At 41.6% G+C, this 20,140-nt stretch overlaps 15 pseudogenes; all 15 read right to left on the bottom strand.

Annotated features, from left to right (window-relative positions):
* Positions 1–2,300: 2,300 nt before the first annotated feature.
* LOC142674053 (5S ribosomal RNA) lies at positions 2,301–2,417 on the bottom strand (annotated as a pseudogene).
* A 69-nt stretch (positions 2,418–2,486) lies between these two features.
* LOC142674051 (5S ribosomal RNA) lies at positions 2,487–2,603 on the bottom strand (annotated as a pseudogene).
* Positions 2,604–2,671: 68 nt separating this feature from the next.
* LOC142674495 (5S ribosomal RNA) lies at positions 2,672–2,790 on the bottom strand (annotated as a pseudogene).
* A 1,186-nt stretch (positions 2,791–3,976) lies between these two features.
* Positions 3,977–4,093, bottom strand: LOC142674050 (5S ribosomal RNA; annotated as a pseudogene).
* A 627-nt stretch (positions 4,094–4,720) lies between these two features.
* On the bottom strand, positions 4,721–4,837 carry LOC142674190 (5S ribosomal RNA; annotated as a pseudogene).
* A 441-nt stretch (positions 4,838–5,278) lies between these two features.
* On the bottom strand, positions 5,279–5,395 carry LOC142674205 (5S ribosomal RNA; annotated as a pseudogene).
* A 1,929-nt stretch (positions 5,396–7,324) lies between these two features.
* On the bottom strand, positions 7,325–7,441 carry LOC142674188 (5S ribosomal RNA; annotated as a pseudogene).
* Positions 7,442–8,998: 1,557 nt separating this feature from the next.
* Positions 8,999–9,116, bottom strand: LOC142673922 (5S ribosomal RNA; annotated as a pseudogene).
* Positions 9,117–9,544: 428 nt separating this feature from the next.
* On the bottom strand, positions 9,545–9,662 carry LOC142673976 (5S ribosomal RNA; annotated as a pseudogene).
* A 440-nt stretch (positions 9,663–10,102) lies between these two features.
* LOC142674119 (5S ribosomal RNA) lies at positions 10,103–10,220 on the bottom strand (annotated as a pseudogene).
* Positions 10,221–10,474: 254 nt separating this feature from the next.
* On the bottom strand, positions 10,475–10,591 carry LOC142674186 (5S ribosomal RNA; annotated as a pseudogene).
* An 813-nt stretch (positions 10,592–11,404) lies between these two features.
* LOC142673978 (5S ribosomal RNA) lies at positions 11,405–11,521 on the bottom strand (annotated as a pseudogene).
* Positions 11,522–11,962: 441 nt separating this feature from the next.
* On the bottom strand, positions 11,963–12,079 carry LOC142674204 (5S ribosomal RNA; annotated as a pseudogene).
* A 2,289-nt stretch (positions 12,080–14,368) lies between these two features.
* LOC142673692 (5S ribosomal RNA) lies at positions 14,369–14,486 on the bottom strand (annotated as a pseudogene).
* Positions 14,487–14,927: 441 nt separating this feature from the next.
* On the bottom strand, positions 14,928–15,043 carry LOC142673810 (5S ribosomal RNA; annotated as a pseudogene).
* Positions 15,044–20,140: the final 5,097 nt, after the last annotated feature.

Genomic DNA, 20,140 nt, shown 5'->3' with positions numbered 1-20,140 from the left:
CAGGCACATTCAGCTTAGAATGGCCATTGACAAGAAACGCTTTAATCCATAGTCCTTTTTAATCGATTGTGAAACAAAATCGAAACGACATAATAAAAAGTTAACCATACCACTGATTCCCAGACAGTCTCCCACACTGGTACTAGCGAGCCCTTAACCTGAGTAACTTCTGCGATACGACGAGAGTAGGCACATACAGCTTAGAATCTCCATTGACGACAAATGCTTTAATCCATAGTCCTTTTTAATCGAATGTGAAACAAAATCTAAACGACCTAATAAAAAGTTAACTGCACCAAGGATTCCCAGACAGTCTCCCACACTGGTACTAGCGAGGTCTTAAGCTGTGTAACTTCTGCGATCTGACGAGAGCAGGCACATTCAGCTTAGAATGGCCATTGCCATTGAATGCTTTAATCCATAGTCCTTTTTAATCGATTGTGAAACAAAATCTAAACGACATAATAGAAATGCAACCGCACCACCGATTCCCAGACAGTCTCCCACACTGGTACTAGCGAGGCCTTAAACTGTGCAACTTGACGAGAGCAGGCACATTCAGCTTAGAATGGCCATTGACATTAAATGCTTTAATCCATAGTCCTTTTTAATTGATTGTGAAACAAAATCCAAACGACATAATAAAAAGGCAACCGCACCAAGAATTCCCAGACAGTCTACCACACTGGTGCTAGCGAGGCCTTAAGCTGTGTAAGTTCTGCGTTCTGACGATAGCAGGCACATTCAGCTTAGAATGGCCATTGACATTAAATGCTTTAATCCATAGTCCTTTTTAATCTATTGTGAAATATAATCTAAACGACATAATAAAAAGTCAACCACACCACGGATTCCCAGACAGTCTTCCACACTGGTACTAGCGAGGCCTTAAGCTGTGTAACTTCTGCGATCTGACGAGAGCAGGCACATCCAGCTTAGAATGGCCATTGCCAATGCCAATAAATGCTTTAATCCATAGTCCTTTTTAATCGATTGTGAAACAAAATCTAAACGACATAATAAAAGTCAACCGCACCACGGATTCCCAGACAGTCTCCCACACTAGTACTAGCGAGGCCTTAAGCTGTGTAACTTCTGCGATCTGACTAGAGCAGGCACATTCAGCTTAGAATGGCCATTGACGATAAATGCTTTAATCCATAGTCCATTTTAATCTATTGTGAAACATAATCTAAACGACATAATAAAAAGTCAACCACACCACGGATTCTCAGACAGTCTCCCACGCTGGTACTACCGAGGCCTTAAGCTGTGTCACTTCTGCGATCTGACGAGAAATGGCACATTCAGCTTAGAATGGCTATTGACAATAAATGCTTTAATCCATAGTCCTTTTTAATCGATTGTGAAACAAAATCTAACCGACATAATAAAGAGTCTCCCACGCTGGTACTAGCGATGCCTTAAGCTGAGTAACTTCTGCGATACGACGAGAGCATGCACATTCAGCTTAGAATAGCCATTGACATCAAATGCTTTAATCCATAGTCCTTTTTAATCTATTGTGAAACATAATCTAAACGACATAATAAAAAGTCAACCACACCACGGATTCCCAGCCAGTCTCCCACACCGGTACTAGCGAGGCGTTAAGCTGTTTAACTTCTGCGATCTAACGAGAGCAGGCACATTCAGCTTAGAATAGCCATTAACATTAAATGCTTTAATCCATAGTCCTTTTTAATCGATTGTGAAACAAAATCTAAACGACATAATAAAAAGGCAACCGCACCACGGATTCCCAGACATTCTCCCACACTGGTACTAGCGAGGCCTTAAGCTGTGTAACTTCTGCGATCTGACGAGAGCAGGAACATTCAGCTTAGAATGGCCATTGACGTTAAATGCTTTAATCCATAGTCCTATTTAATCTATTGTGAAACAAAATCTAAACGACATAATAAAAAGTCAAACGCACCACGGATTCCAAGACAGTCTCCCACACTAGTACTAGCGAGGCGTTAAGATGTGTAACTTCTGCGATCTAACGAGAGCAGGCACATTCAGCTTAGAATGGCCTTTGGCATTAAATGCTTTAATCCATAGTCCTTTTTAATCGATTGTGAAACAAAATCTAAACGACATAATAAAAAGTCAACCGCACCACCGATTCCCAGACAGTCTCCCACACTGGTACTAGCGAGGCCTTAAGCTGTGTAACTTCTGCGATCTGACGAGAGCAGGCACATTCAGCTTAGAATGGCCATTGACATTAAAAGGCTTAATCCATAGTCCTATTTAATCTATTGTGAAATAAAATCTAAACAACATAATAAAAAGTCAACCGCACCACGGATTCCCAGACAGTCTCCCACACTGGTACTAGCGAGGCCTTAAGCTGTGTAACTTCTGCGATCTGACGAGAGCAGGCACATTCAGCTTAGAATGGCCATTGACGTTAAATGCTTTAATCCATAGTCCTATTTAATCTATTGTGAAACAAAATCTAAACGACATAATAAAAAGTCAACCGCACCACGGATTCCCAGACAGTCTCCCACACTGGTACTAGCGAGGCCTTAAGCTGTGTAACTTCTGCGATCTGACGAGAGCAGGCACATTCAGCTTAGAATGGCCATTGACATTAAATGCTTTAATCCATAGTCCTTTTTAATCGATTGTGAAACAAAATCTAAACGACATAATAAAAAGTCAACAGCACCACGGATTCCCAGACAGTCTCCCACACTGGTACTAGCGAGGCCTTAAGCTGTGTAACTTCTGCGATCTGACGAGAGCAGGCACATTCAGCTTAGAATGGCCATTGACACTAAATGCTTTAATCCATAGTCCTTTTTAATCGATTGTGAAACAAAATCTAAACGACATAATAAAAAGGCAACCGCACCACGGATTCCCAGACAGTCTCCCACACTGGTACTAGCGAGGACTTAAGCTGTGTAACTTCTGCGATCTGACGAGAGCAGGGACATTCAGCTTAGAATGGCCATTGACATTAAATGCTTTAATCCATAGTCCTTTTTAATCGATTGTGAAACAAAATCTAAACGACATAATAAAAATTCAACCGCACCACGGATTCCCAGACAGTCTCCCACACTGGTACTAGCGAGGCCTTAAGCTGTGTAACTTCTGCGTTCTGACGAGAGCAGGCACATTCAGCTTAGAATGGCCATTGGCGTTAAATGTTTTAATCCATAGTCCTATTTAATCTATTGTGAAACAAAATCTAAACGACATAATAAAAAGTCAGCCGCACCACGGATTCCCAGACAGCCTCCCACACTTGTACTAGCGAGGCCTTAAGCTGTGCAACTTCTGCGATCTGACGAGAGCAGGCACATTCAGCTTAGAATGGCCATTGACATTAAAAGCCTTAATCCATAGTCCTATTTAATCTATTGTGAAACAAAATCTAAACAACATAATAAAAAGTCAACCGCACCACGGATTCCCAGACACTTTTTCCCACACTGGTACTAGCGAGGCCTTAAGCTGTGTAACTTCTGCGATCTGACGAGAGCAGGGACACTCAGCTTGGAATGGCCATTGACATTAAATGGTTTATTCCATAGTCCTTTTTAATCGATTGTGAAACAAAATCTAAACGACATAATAAAAATTCAACCGCACCACGGATTCCCAGACAGTCTCCCACACTGGTACTAGCGAGGCCTTAAGCTGTGTAACTTCTGCGTTCTGACGAGAGCAGGCACATTCGGCTTAGAATTGCCATTGACGTCAAATGCTTTAATCCATAGTCCTATTTAATCTATTGTGAAACAAAATCTAAACGACATAATAAAAAGTCAACCGCTCCACGGATTCCCAGACAGTCTCCCACACTGGTACTAGCAAGGCCATAAGCTGTGTAACTTCTGCGATCTGACGATAGCAGGCACATTCACCTTAGAATGGCCATTGACATTAAAAGCCTTAATCCATAGTCCTATTTAATCTATTGTGAAACAAAATCTAAACAACATAATAAAAAGTCAACCGCACCACGGATTCCCAGACAGTCTCCCACACTGGTACTAGCGAGGCCTTAAGCTGTGTAACTTCTGCGATCTGACGAGAGCAGGCACATTCAGCTTAGAATGGCCATTGACATTAAAAGCCTTAATCCATAGTCCTATTTAATCTATTGTGAAACAAAATCTAAACAACATAATAAAAAGTCAACCGCACCACGGATTCCCAGACAGTCTCCCACACTGGTACTAGCAAGGCCTTAAGCTGTGTAACTTCTGCGATCTGACGAGAGCAGGGACATTCAGCTTAGAATGGCCTTTGACATTAAATGATTTAATCCATAGTCCTTTTTAATCGATTGTGAAACAAAATCTAAACGACATAATAAAAATTCAACCGCACCACGGATTCCCAGACAGTCTCCCACACTGGTACTAGCGAGGCGTTAAGCTGTGTAACTTCAGCGATCTAACGAGAGCAGGCACATTCAGCTTAGAATGGCCATTGACATTAAATGCTTTAATCCATAGTCCTTTTTAATCGATTGTGAAACAAAATCTAAACGACATAATAAAAAGTCAACCGCACCACGGATTCCCAGACAGTCTCCCACACTGGTACAAGCAAGGCCATAAGCTGTGTAACTTCTGCGATCTGACGATAGCAGGCACATTCAGCTTAGAATGGCCATTGACATTAAAAGCCTTAATCCATAGTCCTATTTAATCTATTGTGAAACAAAATCTAAACAACATAATAAAAAGTCAACCGCACCACGGATTCCCAGACAGTCTCCCACACTGGTACTAGCGAGGCCTTAAGCTGTGTAACTTCTGCGATCTGACGAGAGCAGGGACATTCAGCTTAGAATGGCCATTGACATTAAATGCTATAATCCATAGTCCTTTTTAATCGATTGTGAAACAAAATCTAAACGACATAATAAAAATTCAACCGCACCACGGATTCCCAGACAGTCACCCACACTGGTACTAGCAAGGCCTTAAGCTGTGTAACTTCTGCGTTCTGACGAGAGCAGGCACATTCAGCTTAGAATGGCCATTGACGTTAAATGCTTTAATCTATAGTCCTATTTAATCTATTGTGAAACAAAATCTAAACGACATAATAAAAAGTCAACCACACCACGGATTCCCAGACAGTCTCCCACACTGGTACTAGCGAGGCCTTAAGCTGTGTAACTTCTGCGATCTGACGAGAGCAGGCACATGCAGCTTAGAATGGCCATTGACATTAAATGCTTTAATAAATAGTCCTTTTTAATCGATTGTGAAACAAAATCTAAACGACATAATAAAAAGTCAACCGCACCACGGATTCCCAGACAGTCTCCCACACTAGTACTACCGAGGCCTTAAGCTGTGTAACTTCTGCGATCTGACGAGAGCAGGCACATTCTGCTTAGAATGGCCATTGACATTAAATGCTTTAATCCATAGTCCTTTTTAATCGATTGTGAAACAAAATCTAAACGACATAATAAAAATTCAACCGCACCACGGATTCCCAGACAGTCTCCCACACTGGTACTAGCGAGGCCTTAAGCTGTGTAACTTCTGCGATCTGACGAGAGCAGGGACATTCAGCTTAGAATGGCCATTGACATTAAATGCTATATTCCATAGTCCTTTTTAATCGATTGTGAAACAAAATCTAAACGACATAATAAAAATTCAACCGCACCACGGATTCCCAGACAGTCTCCCACACTGGTACTAGCGAGGCCTTAAGCTGTGTAACTTCTGCGTTCTAACGAGAGCAGGCACATTCAGCTTAGAATGGCCATTGACGTTAAATGCTTTAATCTATAGTCCTATTTAATCTATTGTGAAACAAAATCTAAACGACATAATAAAAAGTCAACCGCACCACGGATTCCCAGACAGTCTCCCACACTGGTACTAGCGAGGCCTTAAGCTGTGTAACTTCTGCGATCTGACGAGAGCAGGCACATTCAGCTTAGAATTGCCATTGACATTAAATGCTTTAATCCATAGTCCTTTTTAATCGATTGTGAAACAAAATCTAAACGACATAATAAAAAGTCAACCGCACCACGGATTCCCAGACAGTCTCCCACACGTGTACTAGCGAGGCCTTAAGCTGTGTAACTTCTGTGATCTGACGAGAGCAAGCACATTCAGCTTAGAATGGCCATTGACATTAAATGTTTTAATCCATAGTCCTTTTTAATCGATTGTGAAACAAAATCTAAACGACATAATAAATAGTCAACCGCACCACGGATTCCCAGACAGTCTCCCACACTGGTACTAGCGAGGCCTTAAGCTGTGTAACTTCTGCGATCTGACGAGAGCAGGGACATTCAGCTTAGAATGGGCATTGACATTAAATGCTTTAATCCATAGTCCTTTTTAATCGATTGTGAAACAAAATCTAAACGACATAATAAAAATTCTACCACACCACGGATTCCCAGACAGTCTCCCACAATGGTACTAGTGAGGCCTTAAGCTGTGTAACTTCTGCGTTCTGACGAGAGCAGGCACATTCAGCTTAGAATGGCCATTGACTTTAAATGCTTTAATCCATAGTCCTATTTAATCTATTGTGAAACAAAATCTAAACGACATAATAAAAAGTCAACCGCACCACGGATTCCCAGACAGTCTCCCACACTGGTACTAGCGAGGCCTTAAGCAGTGTAACTTCTGCGATCTGACGAAAGCAGGCACATTCAGCTTAGAATGGCCATTGACATTAAAAGCTTTAATCCATAGTCCCATTTAATCTATTGTGAAACAAAATCTAAACAACATAATAAAGAGTCAACCGCACCACGGATTTCCAGACAGTCTCCCACACTGGTACTAGCGAGGCCTTAAGCTGTGTAACTTCTGCGATCTGACGAGAGCAGGCACATTCAGCTTAGAATGGCCATTGACATTAAAAGCCTTAATCCATAGTCCTATTTAATCTATTGTGAAACAAAATCTAAACAACATAATAAAAAGTCAACCGCACCACGGATTCCCAGACAGTCTCCCACACTGGTACTAGCGAGGCCTTAAGCTGTGTAACTTCTGCGATCTGACGAGAGCAGGGACATTCAGCTTAGAAAGGCCATTGACATTAAATGCTTTAATCCATAGTCCTTTTTAATCGATTGTGAAACAAAATCTAAACGACATAATAAAGAGTCAACCGCACCACGGATTCCCAGACAGTCTCCCACACTGGTACAAGCAAGGCCATAAGCTGTGTAACTTCTGCGATCTGACGATAGCAGGCACATTCAGCTTAGAATGGCCATTGACATTAAAAGCCTTAATCCATAGTCCTATTTAATCTATTGTGAAACAAAATCTAAACAACATAATAAAAAGTCAACCGCACCACGGATTCCCAGACAGTCTCCCACACTGGTACTAGCGAGGCCTTAAGCTGTGTAACTTCTGCGATCTGACGAGAGCAGGGACATTCAGCTTAGAATGGCCATTGACATTAAATGCTATAATCCATAGTCCTTTTTAATCGATTGTGAAACAAAATCTAAACGACATAATAAAAATTCAACCACACCACGGATTCCCAGACAGTCTCCCACACTGGTACTAGCAAGGCCTTAAGCTGTGTAACTTCTGCGATCTGACAAGAGCAGGCACATTCAGCTTAGAATGGCCATTGACATTAAATGCTTTAATCCATAGTCCTCTTTAATCGATTGTGAAACAATATCTAAACGACATAATAAAAAGTCAACCGCACCACGGATTCCCAGACAGTCTCCCACACTGGTACTAGCGAGGCCTTAAGCTGTGTAACTTCTGCGAGCTGACGAGAGCAGGCACATTCGGCTTAGCATGGCCATTGACAATAAATGCTTTAATCCATAGTCCTATTTAATCTATTGTGAAACAAAATCTAAACGACATAATAAAAAGTAAACCGCACCACGGATTCCCAGACAGTCTCCCACACTGTTACTAGCAAGGCCTTAAGCTGTGTAACTTCTGCGATCTGACGAGAGCAGGCACATTCAGCTTAGAATGGCCATTGACATTAAATGCTTTAATCCATAGTCCTTTTTAATTGATTGTGAAACAAAATCTAAACGACATAATAAAAAGTCAACCGCACCACGGATTCCCAGGCAGTCTCCCACACTGGTACTAGCGAGGCGTTAAGCTGTGTAACTTCTGCGATCTAACGAGAGCAGGCACATTCAGCTTAGAATGGCCATTGACATTAAATGCTTTAATCCATAGTCCTTTTTAATCGATTGTGAAACAAAATCTAAACGACATAACAAAAATTCTACCGCACCACGGATTCCCAGACAGTCTCCAACACTGGTACTAGCGAGGCCTTAAGCTGTGTAACTTCTGCGTTCTGACGAGAGCAGGCACATTCAGCTTAGAATGGCCATTGACGTTAGATGCTTTAATCCATAGTCCTATTTAATCTATTGTGAAACAAAATCTAAACGACATAATAAAAAGTAAACCGCACCACGGATTCCCAGACAGTCTCCCACACTGTTACTAGCAAGGCCTTAAGCTGTGTAACTTCTGCGATCTGACGAGAGCAGGCACATTCAGCTTAGAATGGCCATTGACATTAAATGCTTTAATCCATAGTCCTTTTTAATTGATTGTGAAACAAAATCTAAACGACATAATAAAAAGTCAACCGCACCTCGGATTCCCAGACAGTCTCCCACACTGGTACTAGCGAGGCCTTAAGCTGTGTCATTTCTGCGTTCTGACGAGAGAAGGGACATTCAGCTTAGAATGGCCATTGACATTAAATGCTTTAATCCATAGTCCTATTTAATCTATTGTGAAACAAAATCTAAACGACATAATAAAAAGTCAACCGCACCACGGATTCCCAGACAGTCTCCCACACTGGTACTAGCGAGGCCTTAAGCTGTGTAACTTCTGCGATCTGACGAGAGCAGACACATTCAGCTTAGAATGGCCATTGACATTAAATGCTTTAATCCATAGTCCTTTTTAAACGATTGTGAAACAAAATCTAAACGACATAATAAAAAGGCAACCGCACCACGGATTCCCAGACAGTCTCCCACACTGGTACTAGCGAGGCCTTAAGCTGTGTAACTTCTGCGATCTGACGAGAGCAGGCACATTCAGCTTAGAATGGCCATTGACATTAAATGCTTTAATCCATAGTCCTTTTTAATCGATTGTGAAACAAAATCTAAACGACATAATAAAATGTCAACCGCACCACGGATTCCCAGACAGTCTCCCACACTGGTACTAGCGAGGCCTTAAGCTGTGTAACTTCTGCGATCTGACGAGAGCAGGCACATTCAGCTTAGAATGGCCATTGACATTAAAAGCCTTAATCCATAGTCCTATTTAATCTATTGTGAAACAAAATCTAAACAACATAATAAAAAGTCAACCACACCACGGATTCCCAGACTGGTACTAGCAAGGACTTAAGCTGTGTAACTTCTGCGATCTGACGAGAGCAGGGACATTCAGCTTAGAATGGCCATTGACATTAAATGCTTTAATCCATAGTCCTTTTTAATCGATTGTGAAACAAAATCTAAACGACATAATAAAAAGTCAACAGCACCACGGATTCCCAGACAGTCTCCCACACTGGTACTAGCGAGGCCTTAAGCTGTGTAACTTCTGCGATCTGACGAGAGCAGGGACATTCAGCTTAGAATGGCCATAGACATTAAATGCTTTAATCCATAGTCCTTTTTTATCGATTGTGAAACAAAATCTAAACGACATAATAAAAATTCAACCGCACCACGGATTCCCAGACAGTCTGCCACACTGGTACTAGCGAGGCCTTAAGCTGTGTAACTTCTGCGATCTGACGAGAGCAGGCACATTCAGCTTAGAATGGCCATTGACATTAAAAGCCTTAATCCATAGTCCTATTTAATCTATTGTGAAACAAAATCTAAACAACATAATAAAAAGTCAACCACACCACGGATTCCCAGACAGTCTCCCACACTGGTACTAGCAAGGCCTTAAGCTGTGTAACTTCTGCGATCTGACGAGAGCAGGGACATTCAGCTTAGAATGGCCATTGACATTAAATGCTTTAATCCATAGTCCTTTTTAATCGATTGTGAAACAAAATCTAAACGACATAATAAAAATTCAACAGCACCACGGATTCCGAGACAGTCTCCCACACTGGTACTAGCGAGGCCTTAAGCTGTGTAACTTCTGCGATCTGACGAGAGCAGGCACATTCAGCTTAGAATGGCCATTGACATTAAATGCTTTAATCCATAGTCCTCTTTAATCGATTGTGAAACAAAATCTAAACGACATAATAAAAAGTCAACCGCACCACTTATTCCCAGACATTCTCCCACACTGGTACTAGCGAGGCCTTAAGCTGTGTAACTTCTGCGATCTGACGAGAGCAGGCACATTCGGCTTAGAATGGCCATTGACCATAAATGCTTTAATCCATAGTCCTTTTTAATCGATTGTGAAACAAAATCTAAACGACATAATAAAAAGTCAACCGCACCACGGATTCCCAGACAGTCTCCCACACTGGTACTAGCGAGGCCTTAAGCTGTGTAACTTCTGCGATCTGACGAGAGCAGGGACATTCAGCTTAGAATGGCCATTGACATTAAATGCTTTAATCCATAGTCCTTTTTAATCGATTGTGAAACAAAATCTAAACGACATAATAAAATTTCAACCGCACCACGGATTCCCAGACAGTCTGCCACACTGGTACTAGCGAGGCCTTAAGCTGTGTAACTTCTGCGATCTGACGAGAGCAGGCACATTCAGCTTAGAATGGCCATTGACATTAAAAGCTTTAATCCATAGTCCTATTTAATCTATTGTGAAACAAAATCTAAACAACATAATAAAAAGTCAACCACACCACGGATTCCCAGACAGTCTCCCACACTGGTACTAGCAAGGCCTTAAGCTGTGTAACTTCTGCGATCTGACGAGAGCAGGGACATTCAGCTTAGAATGGCCATTGACATTAAATGCTTTAATCCATAGTCCTTTTTAATCGATTGTGAAACAAAATCTAAACGACATAATAAAATTTCAACAGCACTACGGATTCCCAGACAGTCTCCCACACTGGTACTAGCGAGGCCTTAAGCTGTGTAACTTCTGCGATCTGACGAGAGCAGACACATTCAGCTTAGAATGGCCATTGACATTAAATGGTTTAATCCATAGTCCTTTTTAATCGATTGTGAAACAAAATCTAAACGACATAATAAAAAGTCAACCGCACCACGGATTCCCAGACAGTCTCCCACACTGGTACTAGCGAGGCGTTAAGGTGTGTAACTTCTGCGATCTAACGAGAGCAGGCACATTCAGTTTAGAATGGCCATTGACATTAAATGCTTTAATCCATAGTCCTTTTTAATCGATTGTGAAACAAAATCTAAACGACATAATAAAAAGTCAACCGCACCACGAATTCCCAGACAGTCTCCCACACTGGTACTAGCGAGGCCTTAAGCTGTGTAACTTCTGCGATCTGACGAGAGCAGGCACATTCAGCTTAGAATGGCCATTGACATTGAAAGCCTTAATCCATAGTCCTATTTAATATATTGTGAAACAAAATCTAAACAACATAATAAAAAGTCAACCGCACCACGGATTCCCAGACAGTCTCCCACACTGGTACTAGCGAGGCCTTAAGCTGTGTAACTTCTGCAATCTGACGAGAGCAGGGACATTCAGCTTAGAATGGCCATTGACATTAAATGCTTTAATCCATAGTCCTTTTTAATCGATTGTGAAACAAAATCTAAACGACATAATAAAAATTCAACCGCACCACGGATTCCCAGACAGTCTCCAACGCTGGTACTAGCGAGGCCTTAAGTTGTGTAACTTCTGCGTTCTGACGAGAGCAGGCACATTCAGCTTAGAATGGCCATTGACGTTTAATGCTTTAATCCATAGTCCTATTTAATCTATTGTGAAACAAAATCTAAACAACATAATAAAAAGTCAACCACACCACGGATTCCCAGACAGTCTCCCACACTGGTACTAGCGAGGCCTTAAGCTGTGTAACTTCTGCGATCGGACGAGAGCAGGCACATTCAGCTTAGAATGGCCATTGACATTAAAAGCCTTAATCCATAGTCCTATTTAATCTATTGTGAAACAAAATCTAAACAACATAATTAAAAGTCAACCGCACCACGGATTCCCAGACAGTCTCACACACTGGTACTAGCGAGGCCTTAAGCTGTGTAACTTCTGCGATCTGACGAGAGCAGGGACATTCAGCTTAGAATGGCCATTGGCATTACATGCTTTAATCCATAGTCCTTTTTAATCGATTGTGAAACAAAATCTAAACGACATAATAAAAATTCAACCCCACCACGGATTCCCAGACAGTCTCCAACGCTGGTACTAGCGAGGCCTTAGGCTGTGTAACTTCTGCGATCTGACGAGAGCAGGCACATTCAGCTTAGAATGGCCATTGACATTAAATCCTTTAATCCATAGTCCTCTTTAATCGATTGTGAAACAAAATCTAAACGACATAATAAAAAGTCAACCGCACCACGGATTCCCAGACAGTCTCCCACACTGGTACTAGCGAGGCCTTAAGCTGTGTAACTTCTGCGATCTGACGAGAGCAGGCACATTCGGCTTAGAATGGCCATTGACAATAAATGCTTTAATCCATAGTCCTTTTTAATCGATTGTGAAACAAAATCTAAACGACATAATAAAAAGTCAACCGCACCACGGATTCCCAGGCAGTCTCCCACACTGGTACTAGCGAGGCGTTAAGCTGTGTAACTTCTGCGATCTAACGAGAGCAGGCACATTCAGCTTAGAATGGCCATTGACATTAAATGCTTTAATCCATAGTCCTTTTTAATCGATTGTGAAACAAAATCTAAACGACATAACAAAAATTCTACCGCACCACGGATTCCCAGACAGTCTCCAACACTGGTACTAGCGAGGCCTTAAGCTGTGTAACTTCTGCGTTCTGACGAGAGCAGGCACATTCAGCTTAGAATGGCCATTGACGTTAAATGCTTTAATCCATAGTCCTATTTAATCTATTGTGAAACAAAATCTAAACGACATAATAAAAAGTAAACCGCACCACGGATTCCCAGACAGTCTCCCACACTGTTACTAGCAAGGCCTTAAGCTGTGTAACTTCTGCGATCTGACGAGAGCAGGCACATTCAGCTTAGAATGGCCATCGACATTAAATGCTTTAATCCATAGTCCTTTTTAATTGATTGTGAAACAAAATCTAAACGACATAATAAAAAGTCAACCGCACCTCGGATTCCCAGACAGTCTCCCACACTGGTACTAGCGAGGCCTTAAGCTGTGTAATTTCTGCGTTCTGACGAGAGAAGGGACATTCAGCTTAGAATGGCCATTGACATTAAATGCTTTAATCCATAGTCCTATTTAATCTATTGTGAAACAAAATCTAAACGACATAATAAAAAGTCAACCGCACCACGGATTCCCAGACAGTCTCCCACACTGGTACTAGCGAGGCCTTAAGCTGTGTAACTTCTGCGATCTGACGAGAGCAGACACATTCAGCTTAGAATGGCCATTGACATTAAATGCTTTAATCCATAGTCCTTTTTAAACGATTGTGAAACAAAATCTAAACGACATAATAAAAAGTCAACCGCACCACGGATTCCCAGACAGTCTCCCACACTGGTACTAGCGAGGCCTTAAGCTGTGTAACTTCTGCGATCTGACGAGAGCAGGCACATTCAGCTTAGAATGGCCATTGACATTAAATGCTTTAATCCATAGTCCTTTTTAATCGATTGTGAAACAAAATCTAAACGACATAATAAAAAGTCAACCGCACCACGGATTCACAGACAGTCTCCCACACTGGTACTAGCGAGGCCTTAAGCTGTGTAACTTCTGCGATCTGACGAGAGCAGGCACATTCAGCTTAGAATGGCCATTGACATTGAATGCTTTAATCCATAGTCCTCTTTAATCGATTGTGAAACTAAATCTAAACGACATAATAAAAAGTCAACCGCACCACGGATTCCCAGACAGTCTCCCACACTGGTACTAGCGAGGCCTTAAGCTGTGTAACTTCTGCGATCTGACGAGAGCAGGCACATTCAGCTTAGAATGGCCATTGACATTAAAAGCCTTAATCCATAGTCCTATTTAATCTATTGTGAAACAAAATCTAAACAACATAATAAAAAGTCAACCACACCACGGATTCCCAGACTGGTACTAGCAAGGACTTAAGCTGTGTAACTTCTGCGATCTGACGAGAGCAGGGACATTCAGCTTAGAATGGCCATTGACATTAAATGCTTTAATCCATAGTCCTTTTTAATCGATTGTGAAACAAAATCTAAACGACATAATAAAAAGTCAACAGCACCACGGATTCCCAGACAGTCTCCCACACTGGTACTAGCGAGGCCTTAAGCTGTGTAACTTCTGCGATCTGACGAGAGCAGGGACATTCAGCTTAGAATGGCCATTGACATTAAATGCTTTAATCCATAGTCCTTTTTTATCGATTGTGAAACAAAATCTAAACGACATAATAAAAATTCAACCGCACCACGGATTCCCAGACAGTCTGCCACACTGGTACTAGCGAGGCCTTAAGCTGTGTAACTTCTGCGATCTGACGAGAGCAGGCACATTCAGCTTAGAATGGCCATTGACATTAAAAGCCTTAATCCATAGTCCTATTTAATCTATTGTGAAACAAAATCTAAACAACATAATAAAAAGTCAACCACACCACGGATTCCCAGACAGTCTCCCACACTGGTACTAGCAAGGCCTTAAGCTGTGTAACTTCTGCGATCTGACGAGAGCAGGGACATTCAGCTTAGAATGGCCATTGACATTAAATGCTTTAATCCATAGTCCTTTTTAATCGATTGTGAAACAAAATCTAAACGACATAATAAAAATTCAACAGCACCACGGATTCCCAGACAGTCTCCCACACTGGTACTAGCGAGGCCTTAAGCTGTGTAACTTCTGCGATCTGACGAGAGCAGGCACATTCAGCTTAGAATGGCCATTGACATTAAATGCTTTAATCCATAGTCCTCTTTAATCGATTGTGAAACAAAATCTAAACGACATAATAAAAAGTCAACCGCACCACTTATTCCCAGACATTCTCCCACACTGGTACTAGCGAGGCCTTAAGCTGTGTAACTTCTGCGATCTGACGAGAGCAGGCACATTCGGCTTAGAATGGCCATTGACCATAAATGCTTTAATCCATAGTCCTTTTTAATCGATTGTGAAACAAAATCTAAACGACATAATAAAAAGTCAACCGCACCACGGATTCCCAGACAGTCTCCCACACTGGTACTAGCGAGGCCTTAAGCTGTGTAACTTCTGCGATCTGACGAGAGCAGGGACATTCAGCTTAGAATGGCCATTGACATTAAATGCTTTAATCCATAGTCCTTTTTAATCGATTGTGAAACAAAATCTAAACGACATAATAAAATTTCAACCGCACCACGGATTCCCAGACAGTCTGCCACACTGGTACTAGCGAGGCCTTAAGCTGTGTAACTTCTGCGATCTGACGAGAGCAGGCACATTCAGCTTAGAATGGCCATTGACATTAAAAGCTTTAATCCATAGTCCTATTTAATCTATTGTGAAACAAAATCTAAACAACATAATAAAAAGTCAACCACACCACGGATTCCCAGACAGTCTCCCACACTGGTACTAGCAAGGCCTTAAGCTGTGTAACTTCTGCGATCTGACGAGAGCAGGGACATTCAGCTTAGAATGGCCATTGACATTAAATGCTTTAATCCATAGTCCTTTTTAATCGATTGTGAAACAAAATCTAAACGACATAATAAAATTTCAACAGCACTACGGATTCCCAGACAGTCTCCCACACTGGTACTAGCGAGGCCTTAAGCTGTGTAACTTCTGCGATCTGACGAGAGCAGGCACATTCAGCTTAGAATGGCCATTGACATTAAATGCTTTAATCCATAGTCCTTTTTAATCGATTGTGAAACAAAATCTAAACGACATAATAAAAAGTCAACCGCACCACGGATTCCCAGACAGTCTCCCACACTGGTACTAGCGAGGCGTTAAGGTGTGTAACTTCTGCGATCTAACGAGAGCAGGCACATTCAGTTTAGAATGGCCATTGACATTAAATGCTTTAATCCATAGTCCTTTTTAATCGATTGTGAAACAAAATCTAAACGACATAATAAAAAGTCAACCGCACCACGAATTCCCAGACAGTCTCCCACACTGGTACTAGCGAGGCCTTAAGCTGTGTAACTTCTGCGATCTGACGAGAGCAGGCACATTCAGCTTAGAATGGCAATTGACATTAAATGCTTTAATCCATAGTCCTTTTTAATCGATTGTGAAACAAAATCTAAACGACATAATAAAAATTCAACCGCACCACGGATTCCCAGACAGTCTCCAACGCTGGTACTAGCGAGGCCTTAAGTTGTGTAACTTCTGCGTTCTGACGAGAGCAGGCACATTCAGCTTAGAATGGCCATTGACGTTTAATGCTTTAATCCATAGTCCTATTTAATCTATTGTGAAACAAAATCTAAACAACATAATAGAAAGTCAACCACACCACGGATTCCCAGACAGTCTCCCACACTGGTACTAGCGAGGCCTTAAGCTGTGTAACTTCTGCGATCGGACGAGAGCAGGCACATTCAGCTTAGAATGGCCATTGACATTAAAAGCTTTAATCCATAGTCCTATTTAATCTATTGTGAAACAAAATCTAAACAACATAATAAAAAGTCAACCACACCACGGATTCCCAGACAGTCTCCCACACTGGTACTAGCAAGGCCTTAAGCTGTGTAACTTCTGCGATCTGACGAGAGCAGGGACATTCAGCTTAGAATGGCCATTGACATTAAATGCTTTAATCCATAGTCCTTTTTAATCGATTGTGAAACAAAATCTAAACGACATAATAAAATTTCAACAGCACTACGGATTCCCAGACAGTCTCCCACACTGGTACTAGCGAGGCCTTAAGCTGTGTAACTTCTGCGATCTGACGAGAGCAGGCACATTCAGCTTAGAATGGCCATTGACATTAAATGCTTTAATCCATAGTCCTTTTTAATCGATTGTGAAACAAAATCTAAACGACATAATAAAAAGTCAACCGCACCACGGATTACCAGACAGTCTCCCACACTGGTACTAGCGAGGCGTTAAGGTGTGTAACTTCTGCGATCTAACGAGAGCAGGCACATTCAGTTTAGAATGGCCATTGACATTAAATGCTTTAATCCATAGTCCTTTTTAATCGATTGTGAAACAAAATCTAAACGACATAATAAAAAGTCAACCGCACCACGAATTCCCAGACAGTCTCCCACACTGGTACTAGCGAGGCCTTAAGCTGTGTAACTTCTGCGATCTGACGAGAGCAGGCACATTCAGCTTAGAATGGCCATTGACATTGAAAGCCTTAATCCATAGTCCTATTTAATATATTGTGAAACAAAATCTAAACAACATAATAAAAAGTCAACCGCACCACGGATTCCCAGACAGTCTCCCACACTGGTACTAGCGAGGCCTTAAGCTGTGTAACTTCTGCGATCTGACGAGAGCAGGGACATTCAGCTTAGAATGGCAATTGACATTAAATGCTTTAATCCATAGTCCTTTTTAATCGATTGTGAAACAAAATCTAAACGACATAATAAAAATTCAACCGCACCACGGATTCCCAGACAGTCTCCAACGCTGGTACTAGCGAGGCCTTAATTTGTGTAACTTCTGCGTTCTGACGAGAGCAGGCACATTCAGCTTAGAATGGCCATTGACGTTTAATGCTTTAATCCATAGTCCTATTTAATCTATTGTGAAACAAAATCTAAACAACATAATAAAAAGTCAACCACACCACGGATTCCCAGACAGTCTCCCACACTGGTACTAGCGAGGCCTTAAGCTGTGTAACTTCTGCGATCGGACGAGAGCAGGCACATTCAGCTTAGAATGGCCATTGACATTAAAAGCCTTAATCCATAGTCCTATTTAATCTATTGTGAAACAAAATCTAAACAACATAATTAAAAGTCAACCGCACCACGGATTCCCAGACAGTCTCACACACTGGTACTAGCGAGGCCTTAAGCTGTGTAACTTCTGCGATCTGACGAGAGCAGGGACATTCAGCTTAGAATGGCCATTGGCATTACATGCTTTAATCCATAGTCCTTTTTAATCGATTGTGAAACAAAATCTAAACGACATAATAAAAATTCAACCCCACCACGGATTCCCAGACAGTCTCCAACGCTGGTACTAGCGAGGCCTTAGGCTGTGTAACTTCTGCGATCTGACGAGAGCAGGCACATTCAGCTTAGAATGGCCATTGACATTAAATGCTTTAATCCATAGTCCTCTTTAATCGATTGTGAAACAAAATCTAAACGACATAATAAAAAGTCAACCGCACCACGGATTCCCAGACAGTCTCCCACACTGGTACTAGCGAGGCCTTAAGCTGTGTAACTTCTGCGATCTGACGAGAGCAGGCACATTCGGCTTAGAATGGCCATTGACAATAAATGCTTTAATCCATAGTCCTTTTTAATCGATTGTGAAACAAAATCTAAACGACATAATAAAAAGTCAACCGCACCACGGATTCCCAGGCAGTCTCCCACACTGGTACTAGCGAGGCGTTAAGCTGTGTAACTTCTGCGATCTAACGAGAGCAGGCACATTCAGCTTAGAATGGCCATTGACATAAAATGCTTTAATCCATAGTCCTTTTTAATCGATTGTGAAACAAAATCTAAACGACATAACAAAAATTCTACCGCACCACGGATTCCCAGACAGTCTCCAACACTGGTACTAGCGAGGCCTTAAGCTGTGTAACTTCTGCGTTCTGACGAGAGCAGGCACATTCAGCTTAGAATGGCCATTGACGTTAAATGCTTTAATCCATAGTCCTATTTAATCTATTGTGAAACAAAATCTAAACGACATAATAAAAAGTAAACCGCACCACGGATTCCCAGACAGTCTCCCACACTGTTACTAGCAAGGCCTTAAGCTGTGTAACTTCTGCGATCTGACGAGAGCAGGCACATTCAGCTTAGAATGGCCATCGACATTAAATGCTTTAATCCATAGTCCTTTTTAATTGATTGTGAAACAAAATCTAAACGACATAATAAAAAGTCAACCGCACCTCGGATTCCCAGACAGTCTCCCACACTGGTACTAGCGATGCCTTAAGCTGTGTAATTTCTGCGTTCTGACGAGAGAAGCGACATTCAGCTTAGAATGGCCATTGACATTAAATGCTTTAATCCATAGTCCTATTTAATCTATTGTGAAACAAAATCTAAACGACATAATAAAAAGTCAACCGCACCACGGATTCCCAGACAGTCTCCCACACTGGTACTAGCGAGGCCTTAAGCTGTGTAACTTCTGCGATCTGACGAGAGCAGACACATTCAGCTTAGAATGGCCATTGACATTAAATGCTTTAATCCATAGTCCTTTTTAAACGATTGTGAAACAAAATCTAAACGACATAATAAAAAGTCAACCGCACCACGGATTCCCAGACAGTCTCCCACACTGGTACTAGCGAGGCCTTAAGCTGTGTAACTTCTGCGATCTGACGAGAGCAGGCACATTCAGCTTAGAATGGCCATTGACATTAAATGCTTTAATCCATAGTCCTTTTTAATCGATTGTGAAACAAAATCTAAACGACATAATAAAAAGTCAACCGCACCACGGATTCACAGACAGTCTCCCACACTGGTACTAGCGAGGCCTTAAGCTGTGTAACTTCTGCGATCTGACGAGAGCAGGCACATTCAGCTTAGAATGGCCATTGACATTGAATGCTTTAATCCATAGTCCTCTTTAATCGATTGTGAAACTAAATCTAAACGACATAATAAAAAGTCAACCGCACCACGGATTCCCAGACAGTCTCCCACACTGGTACTAGCGAGGCCTTAAGCTGTGTAACTTCTGCAATCTGACGAGAGCAGGGACATTCAGCTTAGAATGGCCATTGACATTAAAAGCTTAATCCATAGTCCTTTTTAATCGATTGTGAAACAAAATCTAAACGACATAATAAAAAGTCAACC

Source organism: Rhinoderma darwinii (genome assembly GCF_050947455.1).
Source record: "Rhinoderma darwinii isolate aRhiDar2 chromosome 1 unlocalized genomic scaffold, aRhiDar2.hap1 SUPER_1_unloc_5, whole genome shotgun sequence".
Classification (NCBI taxonomy): Eukaryota; Metazoa; Chordata; class Amphibia; order Anura; family Rhinodermatidae; genus Rhinoderma; species Rhinoderma darwinii.
Note: the sequence above shows the minus strand (reverse complement) of the source record. Positions and strands in the feature narration are given on the sequence as shown.